This window comes from Prionailurus bengalensis, chromosome X (genome assembly GCF_016509475.1).
Source record: "Prionailurus bengalensis isolate Pbe53 chromosome X, Fcat_Pben_1.1_paternal_pri, whole genome shotgun sequence".
Classification (NCBI taxonomy): domain Eukaryota; kingdom Metazoa; phylum Chordata; class Mammalia; order Carnivora; family Felidae; genus Prionailurus; species Prionailurus bengalensis.
Window position 1 is genome coordinate 62,861,132 of NC_057361.1, and position 14,293 is coordinate 62,875,424.

The window sequence follows — 14,293 nt, forward strand, 5'->3', positions numbered from 1 at the left end:
AAGTGCTCCAGGTTCATTCTTCTACATGTTGCTGTCCAGTTTTCCCAACACCATTTGTTGAAGAGACTTTCTTTTTTTCCACTAGATATTCTTTACTACTTTGTCTAAGATTAGTTGACCATATAGTTGTGGGTCCAACTCCGGGTTTTCTATTCCATTTCATTTATCTATGTGTCTGTTTTTCTGTCAATACCATACTGTACCAAAGGATACAAAAATACAGATTCGAAGGGGTACATGCACCATTATGAACAATAGCCAAACTATAGAAAGAGCCCAAGTGTCCATCAAATGATGAATGGACAAAGAAGATGTGATATATAAATACAATAGAATATTACTCAGCCATCAAAAAGAATGAAATCTTCCCATTTGCAATGACATGGGTGGAGCTAGAGTGTATTATGCTAAGCAAAATAAGTCAGTCAGAGAAAGACAAATACTATATGATTTCACTCATATGTGGAATTTAGTAAACAAAACAGATGAACATATGAGAAGGGGGGAAGGGGGAAAAAGGAGGGGAAGTGAACCATAAGATACTCTTAATGATAGAGAACAAACTGAGGGTTGATTGAGGGAAGTAGGTGGGGTATGGGCTAAATGTGTGATGGGTAATAAGAAGGCCTTTAGCATGATGAGCATGGAGTGTTATATGTAAGTAATGAATTACTAAATTATATTCTGGAAACCAATATTATGCTATATGTTAACGAATTTTTTTTTAAATTTGGAATGAAAATTGTTATTACTTTAAATGTAAATAGCCTAAATTCTCCAGTCGAGAGACATAAGGTGGTGGAATAAATAGAAAACCAACACCATCTGCCTAAAGGAGACTCAACTCAGACCTAAAGACTCATAAAGACTTAAAATGAATGAATGAAAAAGCATTTACCTGCAAATGGAAGGGGAAAAAAAGATGGGGTAGCAATACTTATATCACAGAGCATACACTTTGAAACAAAGACTGTAACAAGAGACAAAGAAAGGCATTACATACTGATAAGGGAATCAATCCAACAAAAGGATATAACAATTTTAAATATCTACACACCCAGCAACAGAGTATCTAAATACATAAAGCAAATATTAACAAAGAGAAAGAGCTGAATTTATGGTCATACAATAATAGTAGGGGGCTTTAACACCCCATTTATACCAACAGATAGGTCATCCAGGCAGAAAATCAATAAAGAAACTGGTTTTGAACGACAGATTGGAACACATGGACATAACAGATATATACATTATATTCCATCCCAAAACAATAGCATACACATTCTTTTCTAGTTAACATGGAATATTCTTAAGAATACATCACATGTTAGACCAGAAAACAAGCCTCCATAAATAAATTTACAAAGATTGAAATCAAACCATGCATTTTTTCTGACCACAATAGTATGAAACTAGAAATAAATTACAAGAAAAAAATGGAAAAAATGCAAATACGTGGTGACTAAATAATATACTAAACATTTACTGGGTCAATGAAGCAATCAAAAAAACTTAACCATGAGAATAAGTAAAAGTAAAATTGTAATGGTCAAGAATCTTTGGGATGCAGTGAAAGCAGTTATAAGACAGAAATATATAGTAATACAGGCCCACCTCAAGAAACAAGAAGCTCAAAACAAAAAAACAACAACAAAAACAAACTAAACTTACACCTAAAGGAACTAGAAAAAGTACAAAGCACAAGGTGAGTAGAAGGAAATAATGAAGATCAAAGTAGAATAAAAGAACCAAAAAAAAATAGAAAAAAATATATCAATGTAACCAAGAACTGGTTGTTTGAAAAGACCAACAAAATTGATAAACCCTTAGCCAAAGTCATCAAAAAAAGAAAAAAAAACAAATAAATTAAATCAGACATGAGAGAGGAGAAGTAACAACTGATACCACAGAATACAATGGATTATAAGAGAATACTATGAAATATTATATGCCAACCAACTTGACACCCTAGAAGAAATGGAAAAATTCTTAGAAACATGCAATCTTCTAAAACTGAATCAAAATGAAATACCAAAATCTAAACAGATGAATTAGTAGTAATAAAATGGAATTGTCAATCAAATAACTACCAAAAAATAACAGCCCAGGACCAGATTGATGCACAGATGAATTCTACCAAACATTCAAAGAAGAGTTAAGGGTGCCTGGATGGCTCAGTCAGTTAAACGTCCTTCTCTTGGTTTCAACTTAGATCATGATCTCATAGTTGGGGAGTTCAAGCTCCATGTCAGGCTCTGAGCTGAGAGCATGGAGCCTGCTTGGGATTCTCTCCTCTTTTTTTTTTTGTTCATTTGTTTTGTCTCTTAAATTTCACACCTGAGTGAAATCATATGGTATTTGTCTTTCTTTGACATACTTATTTCACTTAGGCCTATACCCTTGTTGCAAATAACAAAATTTCTTTTTTTATGACAGATTAATATAATATTCCATTATATTATTATTATAATTATATTACACCACTAATATAACATTGTCTATTAATAATACTGGAATTAAAATTTAAAACATTTTTTGAAATGAGAAGAGGACCTGAATAGACATTTTTGTAAAGAAGACACAGACATGGCCAACAGGTAAATGAAAAGATGCTCAATCTCATTAACCATTAGGGAAATGCTAATCAAAATCACAATGAGATATCACCTCACACCATTCAGAACAGCTAGTATCAAAAAGACAAGAAATAACAAGTGTCATCTAGAACATAAGGAAAAAGAGCACTGAATCTGTTGTAGGGAATGTAAATTGATACAGCCACTTTGGGAAACAGTAGGAGGTTCCTCAAAACATTAAAAATAGAATTACCATATGATCCAGTAATTCCACTACTGGGTATTTACCTAAAGCAAATGAAAACACTAATTCAAAAAGATATGTGTACCCCTATGTTTATTGCAGCATTGTTTGCAACAGCAACAATACAGAGGCAACCTAATTGTCCACTGAAAGATCAATGTGCAAGGAAGAAGTGGTACATGTATATGTATATGCATATATATGCATATATGTATGTGTCTATGTACATATAATGGAATATTATCCAATCATAAAAAAGATGAGATCTTGCCACTTGCAACAATGTGGTTGGACCTAGAAGGTATTATGCTAAGTGAAATAAATCAGACTGGAAAGACAAAAATACTATATTATTCCACTCATATGTGGAGTCTAAAAACAATACAAAGCAAAACCGATAAATAAATGAACAAAAAGCAGAATTAGACCTATAAATACAGAGAACAAACTGATGGTTGCTAGGGGGTGGAGGATGTGCAGATAAGCCAAATAGGTGAAGGGGAGTGGGAGATACAGGCTTCCAGTTATGGACTGAATAAGTCATGAGAACAAAAGAGACAGCATAAGGAATATAGTCTGTGGGGGGCCAGGCCCCGGTGCCAGGCTGAGACTGGGTCGAGCAATGTTCCCCGTTGACTCAAGCCAACCCGGTGGTTCCCCCTCCCATTCATTTGGGAGGCCAGGCCCCGGCACCAGGCTGAGACCGGGTAGAGCAACGTTCCCTGTTGACTCAAGCCAACCCGGTGGTTCCCCCTCCCATTCCCCCATTTTCAAGGGCATACGAAAGCCTTGTCAAGGCTGAGAAAGTTAATTCCTGAAGACTGTGGTCTGCAGGTGTTGGTAGTAATGCTACCTCCCTTTTTCTACCCCGAGTCAGATAGAAACAAACATGGGAATTGTGTTTTGCTAGCAATCTTATCAACAAGGTCTTGTGACCCGTCTAGAAAATGCACAAGAAACACAGAACTAAATGTTTTGGTGGGCAGCAATTATGTGAAACCTGTTTATTCTTAGAATGACCTAACCCATAAGACTCTGGTTATAAAAGATTGTGTACAGCAACAATAAAGCCGTCACTTGGACCATCAGCCCAGGGGACCCTCCTGTTCCCAAACTTTCTCTTCTCTCTTTTTTTCTTGCATTCCCCTACCCTCAGGACCCTGACCTCGGTGTTTGTCGCGCCAGGCGCGACAATAGTCAATGATATTTTAATAGTGTTGTATGGTGGCAGATGAGAGCTACGCTTGTGGTGAACACAGAATAATGTATAAACTTGTAGAATCACTATGTTACACATGAAACTAACGTAACATTGTGTTTTTACTATACTTAAGTTAAAAATAAATAAATAAGGGTGCCTTGGTGGCTCAGTCATTAAGCATCCGGCTTCAGCTCAGGTCATGACTTCATGGTTCCTGAGTTCGAACCCCCATGGGGCTCTGTGCTGACAGTGTGGAGCTTGCTTTGGATTCTCTGTCTCCCTATCTCTCTCTGCCCCTCCCTAGTGCTCTCTATCTCTCTATCCCTCTCAAAACTAAACATTAAATTAATTAATTAATTAATTAATCTGTTCTACTGAAAGTAAAAAAAAATTGTGACAGTGTTACATTAGTAGTATGCACAAGTTCTTTATTTTAGCTTAATTTAGCTCTATATTTGCTTTATTAAGGCAGGTCATTTTGGAATTCTTTGTCTTTTAGAATGTAGAAGGACTGAAATAAAAGATGTGAAACTGGGGCGCCTGGGTGGCGCAGTCGGTTAAGCGTCCGACTTCAGCCAGGTCACGATCTCGCAGTCCGTGAGTTCGAGCCCCGCATCAGGCTCTGGGATGATGGCTGGGAGCCTGGAGCCTGTTTCCGATTCTGTGTCTCCCTCTCTCTCTGCCCCTCCCCCGTTCATGCTCTGTCTCTCTCTGTCCCAAAAATAAATAAAAACGTTGAAAAAAAAATTTTATAAAAGATGTGAAACTCCAAGAGAAAAGGACTTTCCTTCCTTTATAAGGAAGGATATACATAATATGTATTTGCATAATATTCTATGTATACATAACCTATTTTTTATTCATCCATTTGTCAGTAAATATCTGGGTTGCTTCTACCTCTTTGCTATTGTGAGCTGCAATAAATATTGATATGCAAATATCTCTTCAAGACCCCATTTGTAATTCTTTGGTTATAAACTCAGAAGCAGAATTACTTGATCATATGTTTTTGTTTCTATTTTTGTTTTGAGAATCCATGGTGGTATTTTCCACAGCACATTTACCGTTTCACACTCTGACCTACAGGGCACAAGCATTCCAATTTCTCCTTGCCAACACTTCTTATTTTCTTGTTGCTTTTATCTTTTTATTTTTTGTATTGAATATAATTTATGGTCAAATTGGTTTCCATACAATACCAAGTACTCATCCCAACAAGTGCCCTCCTCAATGCCCATCACCCACTTTCCCCTTCCTCCCACCCCCATCAACCCTCAGTTTGTTCTCAGTATTTAAGAGTCTCTCATGGGAGAGTCTCCCTCCCTCTCTGTAACTTTTGCCCCCTTCCCCTCCCCCATGGTCTTCTGTTAAGATGAATAGACAGTTCTGTAAAGAAGACATCCAGATGGCCAACAGGCACATGAAAAGATACTCAATGTCGCTCCTCATCAGGGAAATACAAATCAAAACCACACTCAGATACAACCTCACGCCAGTCAGAGTGGCCAAAATGAACAAATCAGGAGACTATAGATGCTGGAGAAGATGTGGAAGAACAAGAACCCTCTTGCAATGTTGGTGGGAATGCAAACTGGTGCAGCTGCTCTGAAAAACATTGTGGAGGGTCCTCAAAAAATTAAAAATAGATCTCCGCTATGACCCAGCAATAGCATTGTTAAGAATTTACCCAAGGGGGGCGCCTGGGTGGCGCAGTCGGTTAGGCGTCCGACTTCAGCCAGGTCACGATCTCGCGGTCCGTGAGTTCGAGCCCCGCGTCGGGCTCTGGGCTGATGGCTCAGAGCCTGGAGCCTGTTTCCGATTCTGTGTCTCCCTCTCTCTCTGCCCCTCCCCCGTTCATGCTCTGTCTCTCTCTGTCCCAAAAATAAATAAACGTTGGAAAAAAAAATTAAAAAAAAAAAAAAAAAGAATTTACCCAAGGGATACAGGAGTGCTGATGCATAGGGGCAATTGTACCCCAATGTTTATAGCAGCACTTTCAACAATGGCCAAATTATGGAAAGAGCCTAAAAGTCCATCAACTGACAAAAGGATAAAGAGGATGTGGTTTATATGACCTTTTGTAGGAACGTGGATGGACCTGGAGAGTATTATGCTAAGTGAAATAAGTCAGTCAGAGAAAGACAGATACCATATGTTTTCACTCATATGTGGATACTGAGAATCTTGGTGCTTTTTTAAAAATAGTATCGGGGGGCGCCTGGGTGGCTCAGTCGGTTAAGCGTCCGACTTCGGCTCAGGTCATGATCTCACGGTCTGTGAGTTCGAGCCCCGCGTCAGGCTCTGTGCTGACAGCTCAGAGCCTGGAGCCTGTTTCAGATTCTGTGTCTCCCTCTCTCTCTGCCCCTCCCCTGTTCACGCTCTGTCTCTCTCTGTCTCAAAAATAAATAAATGTTAAAAAAAATAGTATCAGTATTGTTCAGGGTTCTCCTGATAAACAAAATCAATAGAGAGAGAGAGTGAGAGGGAGTGTGTATAAAATGATTTATTACAAGGAATTGGCCCATACAATTATGGAGGCAACAAGTCCCAAGATCTTCAGGAAAAGTTGGCAAGCTGGAAACACAGGAGAGTCAATGGTTAGTTGCAATCCAAGTTTGAAGGCTTGGGAGCTGGGAGAGCCAATGGTGTAGTTCTATTCTGAAGGCTGGCAGACTAAAGAAAAAGGAAGAGCCAATGTCTCAGTTTGAGTCCAAAGGCAGGAAAATAGCTAATATCCGAGTTCAAAGACTGTCTGGTAGGAGAAATTCTTTCTTTCTTGGGCCGGGGGGCAGGGTCAGCCCTTTTATTCTAGTCAGGCCTTCAAATGATTAAATAAGGACCACCTAAATTATGGAAGGCAACATTCTTTCCTCAGTCTTACAATGTAAATGTTAATTTCATCCATAACAAGCTGAGAGAAACAACAAGAATAATGTTTAACCAGTACCTGAGTACATCCATGGCCCGGTCAAGGTGACACATAAAATTAACCATCACAGTAGCCATCCTAATGAGTCTGATGTGGTTTACATTTATTTATTTTTATTTTATGACATTTCGTTTTTTTAATTGAAGTATAATTTACATGCAATGTTATTATTAGTCTCAGGTGTACAACATATTAATTCAACAATTCTAAGGGAGCTAAGATGGCAGAGTTTCAAGAGGAGCCTAGGCTAGCCTCAACCCTCAAACATACATAGATATCAAATCATTCTGAAGACCCAAGTAATTATCTGAGGGATAAAAGAACAAACTGCACAACTAGAGGGAGAGAAGAGCCCACATCATGGAATGTAGAAGGTATGGAGATGTGATTTGGGGGAGAAATGGACCACAGGTCCTATGGAGGGAAGGGAGCCCTGATCATGAAGAGAGGTGAAAGAGAGAGGAGTGTACAGGGGATCACACAAGGAAAACACTTCCTCAAAGCCATTGACAGGAAAAACAAGAAGGGCTGATCTTTGAGTTTTTACAACCAGTGGGGCTCAAAGATTGGAATTTTAGAGTTCTGTTAATGGACAATGTAAAGTCCTGAGGGCACTGCAGTGTTGCTATGGAAAAGGAAGGCAGATAGCCTGGGAGAAAAAAGTTTAATCTGAGGATACCCTGGAATTCACTGGGAGAGATGGTTCCCCCTTTTTAGGGTGCATCTGGGAGAGGTTTCATTGCCTTTCTGGAGATAAAAGAATGGTGGGCACCGTTACCATCCCCTGCCCCTCAACATAGGTGCAGAGACACCTTATGAGAGTAAATAAACTGGCCATTGGCTCTTTTCTGTGCTGTACTCTTCATTTTCCACCCCTGAACTTTGGCACAACAGCCATTCTGGTACAAACCTACATCAGTCCCAGTGTGGCAATACCCTCACCCAAGGGACCAGCATGGGTCCTTGCCAACCCAGTTCTCTAAAGTTTGGAGCTTTAAGACTCATACAGCCTTCTTTAGAAAGACCCCAAGGTGCACAGCACTACTGTGTGGGTAGTAGTCCAGAAACAGACAAGGTAAAGTCAGTAATCTGAAGAAGGCCTGGGACCCTAGAGAGGAGATTGTTCTTCTGGGAGAGTTTCCCAGACAACAGTGGGCATGAACTTACCTTTGCAAGGACAAGAGAGGGGGCTTGCTCCATTTTTCTCCCCTTCCCCTCAATATAAACTAACTTAAGTAAGAAGCACAGCTACAACAGTGGCTGTCTAAACTGCCTACACCAAGTCTTTCCCCTTGCACTCTGTAGGTGATGCTTTTCTAAGGCAAGGGTGCCTAAGAACCTCCCCAAGAAGGTCAGTACAAACCCCCCTTATGCACCATATCTATTTACCATAGAGTGCTGCAAAGTTTCACCTGTAGTGGCAATAGCATAAGGTCTCTTAAGCATATAAGAGCATTCCTATTTAAAAATCACCACACTCTTTGGGTGCTTGGGTGGCTCAGTTGGTTGAGCATCTGACTTTGGCTCAGGTCATGATCTCACGGATTGTGAGTTCAAGCCCCACATTGGGCTCACTGCTGGCAGCTTGGAGCCCACTTTGGAACTTATGTCCCCATCTCTCTCTTCCCCTCCTCTGCTCATGCTCTCTCTCTCTCTCTCTCAAAACAACAACAACAACAACAACTCACCATACTCTGACCAAAGTCTGAACAGTCCCCACTGCGGGGAAGGAGAAACTCTGCAGAAGATTGACATGAGGAAAAGAGCAGCCAAAACAGAGCATCAGAGTGGACACAGCATACACCAGAGACACTTTCTGAAGCACCAGGCCCTGGACCATATATAACCTCTTCTTTATGAAGCCAGTACTCTCAGTAACAGGAAATGTAACAGGCTTTCCTAACACAGAAAGGAAGAGAGAGACCTAGACAAAATGCCAAGAAGGAGAAATTCATCCCCAAAGAAATAACAAGAAAAGGTCACAGCCAGGAATCTAGCTGAAACAGATATAAGTAATATGCCTGATCCAGAATTTAAAAGAACAATGATAAGGATACTAGCTGGACTTGAGAAAAGCATAGAAGACACTGGGAAGTCCCTTACAACAGAGATAAAAGAAACTAGTCAGGGAACAATGAAAAATGCAATAAATGAGATGCGAAACCAACTGGATGTAACCACCATATAGATGGAAGAAGCAGGAGAATGAAGAAGTGATATAAAAGATAAAATTATGAAAAAAAGATAAAATTATGGAAAATAATGAAACTGAAAATAAGAGAGAAAAAAATATTAGATCGTGAATGTAGATTTAGGAAACTGAGTGACTCCATAAAGCCTAATAACATTCATACTATAGGAGTCCCAGAAGAAGAAGAAAAGGGAAAGTGAACAGAAGATTTACTTGAGGAAATTATAGGTGTAAACTTCCTTAATCTGGGGAAGTAAAACAGACATCCAAATCCAGGAGGTACAGAGAACTTCCATCAAAATCAACAAAAGCAGGCCAGCACCAAGTCATATCATAGTCACATTTGCAAAATAGAGATAAAGAAAAAATCCTAAAAGCAGCAAGACAAAATAAGTCTCTAACTAACAAGGAAAGACAAATAAGGATAGCACCTGATCTCTACCTAGAAACATGGCAGGCCAGAAGGGAGTGGCATGATATATTCAACATACTGATTAGGGAAAATATGCAGCCAAGAATACTCTATCCAGCAAGGCTGTTTCCTGGACAAAAACCAAAGGAGCTCATGACCACTAAACCAGCCCTGCAAGAAATATTAAAGGGGACTCTTTGAATGGTAAAGAAAGACAAAAAGTGACAAAGACTAGAAAGGAACAGAGAAAATCTCCACAAATGACAAAACAGGTAAGAAAATGGTACTAAATTCATATCTATCAATAATTACTCCAAACGTAAATGAACTAAATTCTCCAATGTCAGGATGGTTAAAAAATAAAACAAGACTCATCTGTATGTTGCTTACATAAGACTTATTTTAGTCCTAATGACACCTTCAGATTGAAAGTCAGGGGATAAAAAAACATTTATCATGCTAATGGATATCAAAAGAAAACCAGAGTAGCAATACTTATATCAGACAAACCAGATTTTAAACCAAAGACCACAGAGATGAAGAAAAGCACTTTATCATAATTAAGGGATCTGCCCAAAAAGAAGAGTTAATAATTCTAAATATTTATATCCCCAACTTGGAACACCCACGTATAGAAAACAATAACAAACATAAATAAACTCATTTATAATAATAGAATAATAGTAGGGGATTTTAACACCCCACTTAAAGTGATGGACAGTTCATATAAGCAGAAAATCAACAAGTAAACAGTTGCTTTGAATGACATACTGGACCAGATGGAATTAACAGATATATTCAGAACTTTTCATCATAAAGCAACAGAACACACATTCTTTTTGAGTTCACATGGGACTAATTTCCAGAATATATGACATGTAAGGTCACAAATCAGGCCTCAACAAGTAAAAAACAAAAAACAAAAAAGATTGATATCATACCATGCATATTTTCTGAACACACTATAAAAATTAAAGTTAAATACAATAAAAACATTTGGAAAGACCACAAATACAGGGATGTTAAAGAATAACCCACTAAAGAATGAATGGGTCAACGAGGAAATTAAAGAAAAAATGGAAAATACATGGAAACAAATGATAATGAAAACTCAATGGTCCAATACCTTTGAGATGCAGCAAAAGTAGTCATAAAAGGGAAGAATTAAGCAATACAGGCCTACATCAAAAAATCAAGAAAAAATCTCAAATATACAAACTAACATTACACCTAAAGGAGCTAGAAAAAAAATGAAGCCTAAAGCCAGCAGAGAAGGAAAATAATAATTAGAGTAGAAACAATGGATAAACAAATATACAATTGATACACAAAACAACAACAACAACAATAACAAACAGTAGAACAGATGAAGGAAACCAGGAACTGGTTCTTTGAAAGAATGAATAAAATTGATAACCCCCTAGACATACTTATCAAAAACAAGAAAGGACCCAAATAAATAAAATCATGAATGAGAGAGAGGAGAATATAAGCAACACTACAGAAATACAATTATAAAAGAATATTATGAAAATTATATGCCAACAAATTGGGCAGCCTCAAAGAAATGGATAAATTCCTAGAAACATATAAGCTATCAAAACTAAAATGGGGCATGGGGCACCTGGATGGCTCAACGTCGGTTGAGCGTCTGACTTACACGCAGGTCATAATCTCGTGGTTTGTGAGTTTGAGCCCCACATGGGGCTCACCACTGTCAGCACAGAGCCCTCTTCAGATCTTCTGTCCTGCTCTCTTAATCCCTCCCCCAACTTGTGCTCTCTCTCTCTCAAAAATAAATGAACATTTAAAAAAAAACTGAAATAGGAACAAATAGAAAACTTGAACCAACCAATAAACAGCAGAGAAATTGAATCATTAATCAAAAATCTCCCAAGAAACAAAAGTCCAGGGCTAAATGGCTTCATAGAGATTCTCTGCCAGACATTTAAAAAAGAGTTAATGTGGATTCTTCTCAAACTATTCCAAAAAAACACAGAAATGGAAGGAAAACTTCCAAACTCATTCTACAAGGCCAGCATTACTTTGATTCCAAAACCAGATAAAACTTCACTTAAAAAAAAGAGAATTATAGGCCAATATCCCTGATGAACATGAATGAAAAAATTCTCATCAACATACTAACAAATCAAATCCAGCAATATATTAAAATAATTATTCACCACATCAAGTGGGATTCATTCCTGAGCTGCAGGGGCAGCTCAATATTCACAAATCAATCACCTTCCTTCTGGCAACCACCAGACTCTGTTTTGCAGTCTGGTGTGATTTTTGTTCATTTGGTTTTCATTTTAGATTCCTCATATAAGCAAAATCATATGGTATTTGTCTTTCTCTGTATGACTTATTTAACTTAGCTCAACAACCTCTGGGCCATCCATATTGTTACAAATTGCAAGACCTCATTCTTTTTTTATGGTTGAGTAATAGTTCATTCATACATACACCACATCTTCTTTATCCATTCACCTATTGATAAACAGGTTGCTTCCACATCATGGCAACTGTAAATAATACTTCGATAAACATAGATATGCATATATCTTTTTTGAATTAGCGTTTTCATTTTCTTTGGATAAAAACCCAGTAGTGTAGGGGCGCCTGGGTGGCGCAGTCGGTTAAGCGTCCGACTTCAGCCAGGTCACGATCTCGCGGTCCGTGAGTTCGAGCCCCGCGTCAGGCTCTGGGCTGATGGCTCAGAGCCTGGAGCCTGTTTCTGATTCTGTGTCTCCCTCTCTCTCTGCCCCTCCCCTGTTCATGCTCTGTCTCTCTCTGTCCCAAAAATAAATAAACGTTGAAAAAAAAAATTAAAAAAAAAAAAACAAAAAAAAACCCCAGTAGTGTAATTACTAGGTCACATGGCATTTCTATTTTTAATTTTTGGAGAAAGTGCCATACTGATTTCCACATTGGCTGCACCAATTTACATTACTACCAACTATGCATGCAGGTTTCTTTCTCTCCATATCTTTCCCAGAACTTATTTTTGTCCTTTGATTCTAGTCATTCTGACAGGTTTAAGGTGATATCTCATTGGGTTTTGATTTGCTTTTCCCTGATGATTAGTGATTTTGAGCATCTTTTCATCAGTCTGTTTGCCATCTGTAAGAATTCTTAAAAACAATGTCCGTGAAGGTCTTCTCATTTTTTTGTCAGATTATTTGGTGAACGGGATGTCGAATTGTATAAATTCTTTATCTATTTTGTATAGTAACCCCTTATCAGATGTAATATTTGCAAATATCTTCTCCCATTCATTAGGCTTACTTTTTGTTTTGTTAATGTTTTTATCCCTCTGTAAAAGCTTTTCATTTTGTTGTAGTCCCAATAGTTTACTTTTTCCTTGGTTTCCCTTGCCTGTGGAAACATGTCCATGAATATGTTTCTAAGTCTATGTCCAAGAGATCACTGTTTATGATTTCTTTTAGGAGCTTTATGGTTCCAGGTCTTGCATTTAGGCTTTTAATCCAGGTACTCTCATGTATCCCTATTTATAATTGTCAGATTACAAAATTCAGAAACCAACTTTATGTTAAACCAAAAAAAAGTAAATAGAATTTATTAGGCTGAAAATAGATTATGTCATAAAATCCAAGATGTCACAGTAGCTTTGGGGTCTCAGCAATAGGATTGTTTGAGCCTCATAAAATGTCTTAATATTAAAATGATGTAGTTATCCTTTAGTTTCTCTGTGTCTAAGTTGAAAAACACGACTTTACAAGGGAGAATCTGATTAATCCTGTTTGGATTAAGTGTATTTATCCCTAAACCAATTATCTATAACTAGGAGGAATGGAGACAGGATTATATAATACTGTTATATATTAAAAAATATATTATACATATTATATGCTATGATATGAATATTTGTGTCCACCCAAAATTCATATATTGAAATCCTAATGCCCAATGTAATGGTATTAGGAGATGGGTACTTTGAGAGGTGTTTAGGTCATGTGGGTGAAGTTTTCATGAATATGATTAGTACTTATAAAGGAGACCCCAATCAGCTCCTTAGCTCCATGCCATCACATGAGGATACAATAATAAGTTGGTAGTCTGCAATCCAAAGAGGGCTTTCACCAGCCCTTGACCATGCTTACACCTTGGTCTTGGACTCCCCAGCCTCCAGAACTGTGAGAAATAAATTTATACTGTTTATGAGCTATCCAATCTATGGTACTTTGTTATAGCAGCCTGAATGGACTCAGTATATCTAGAGATACATTATATAGATATTACAGATAATAGTGTATGTAATATATGTAAGGAGAGATTTATTAGTAATTGGGTAATGTGATTTGGGGGCTGCCTAGGCAAATCCAAAATCCATAGGTCAGGTCATCAGGAAGTACAAGCTAGACCTCTTGAGCACAAGCTGAAGCTTCTATCCATAGGCAGAATTCTTCTTCTTTAGAAAAGGTTCTACTTTCCTCTTATGACCTTACAATTGATTGGATAATAGCCATCTGTATTATCTAGGATAATCGCCTTAAAGGTATTTGATTATATACTTTAATCACATCTAAAAAAACACTTTCCCCAAAAACAAAAATATTAGTGTTTGGTTGAATGATGGACTGTAGCCCAGCCATGTTGATACATGAAAATGACCATCACATTGAGTGAGGTTCAATCTCTGTGGCTCTGGACTCAGCTCTGTAGAATAAAACAGAGTAGTAACCAGAAAAGGAGGAATTGCCAAAATCTAGGAAGGCA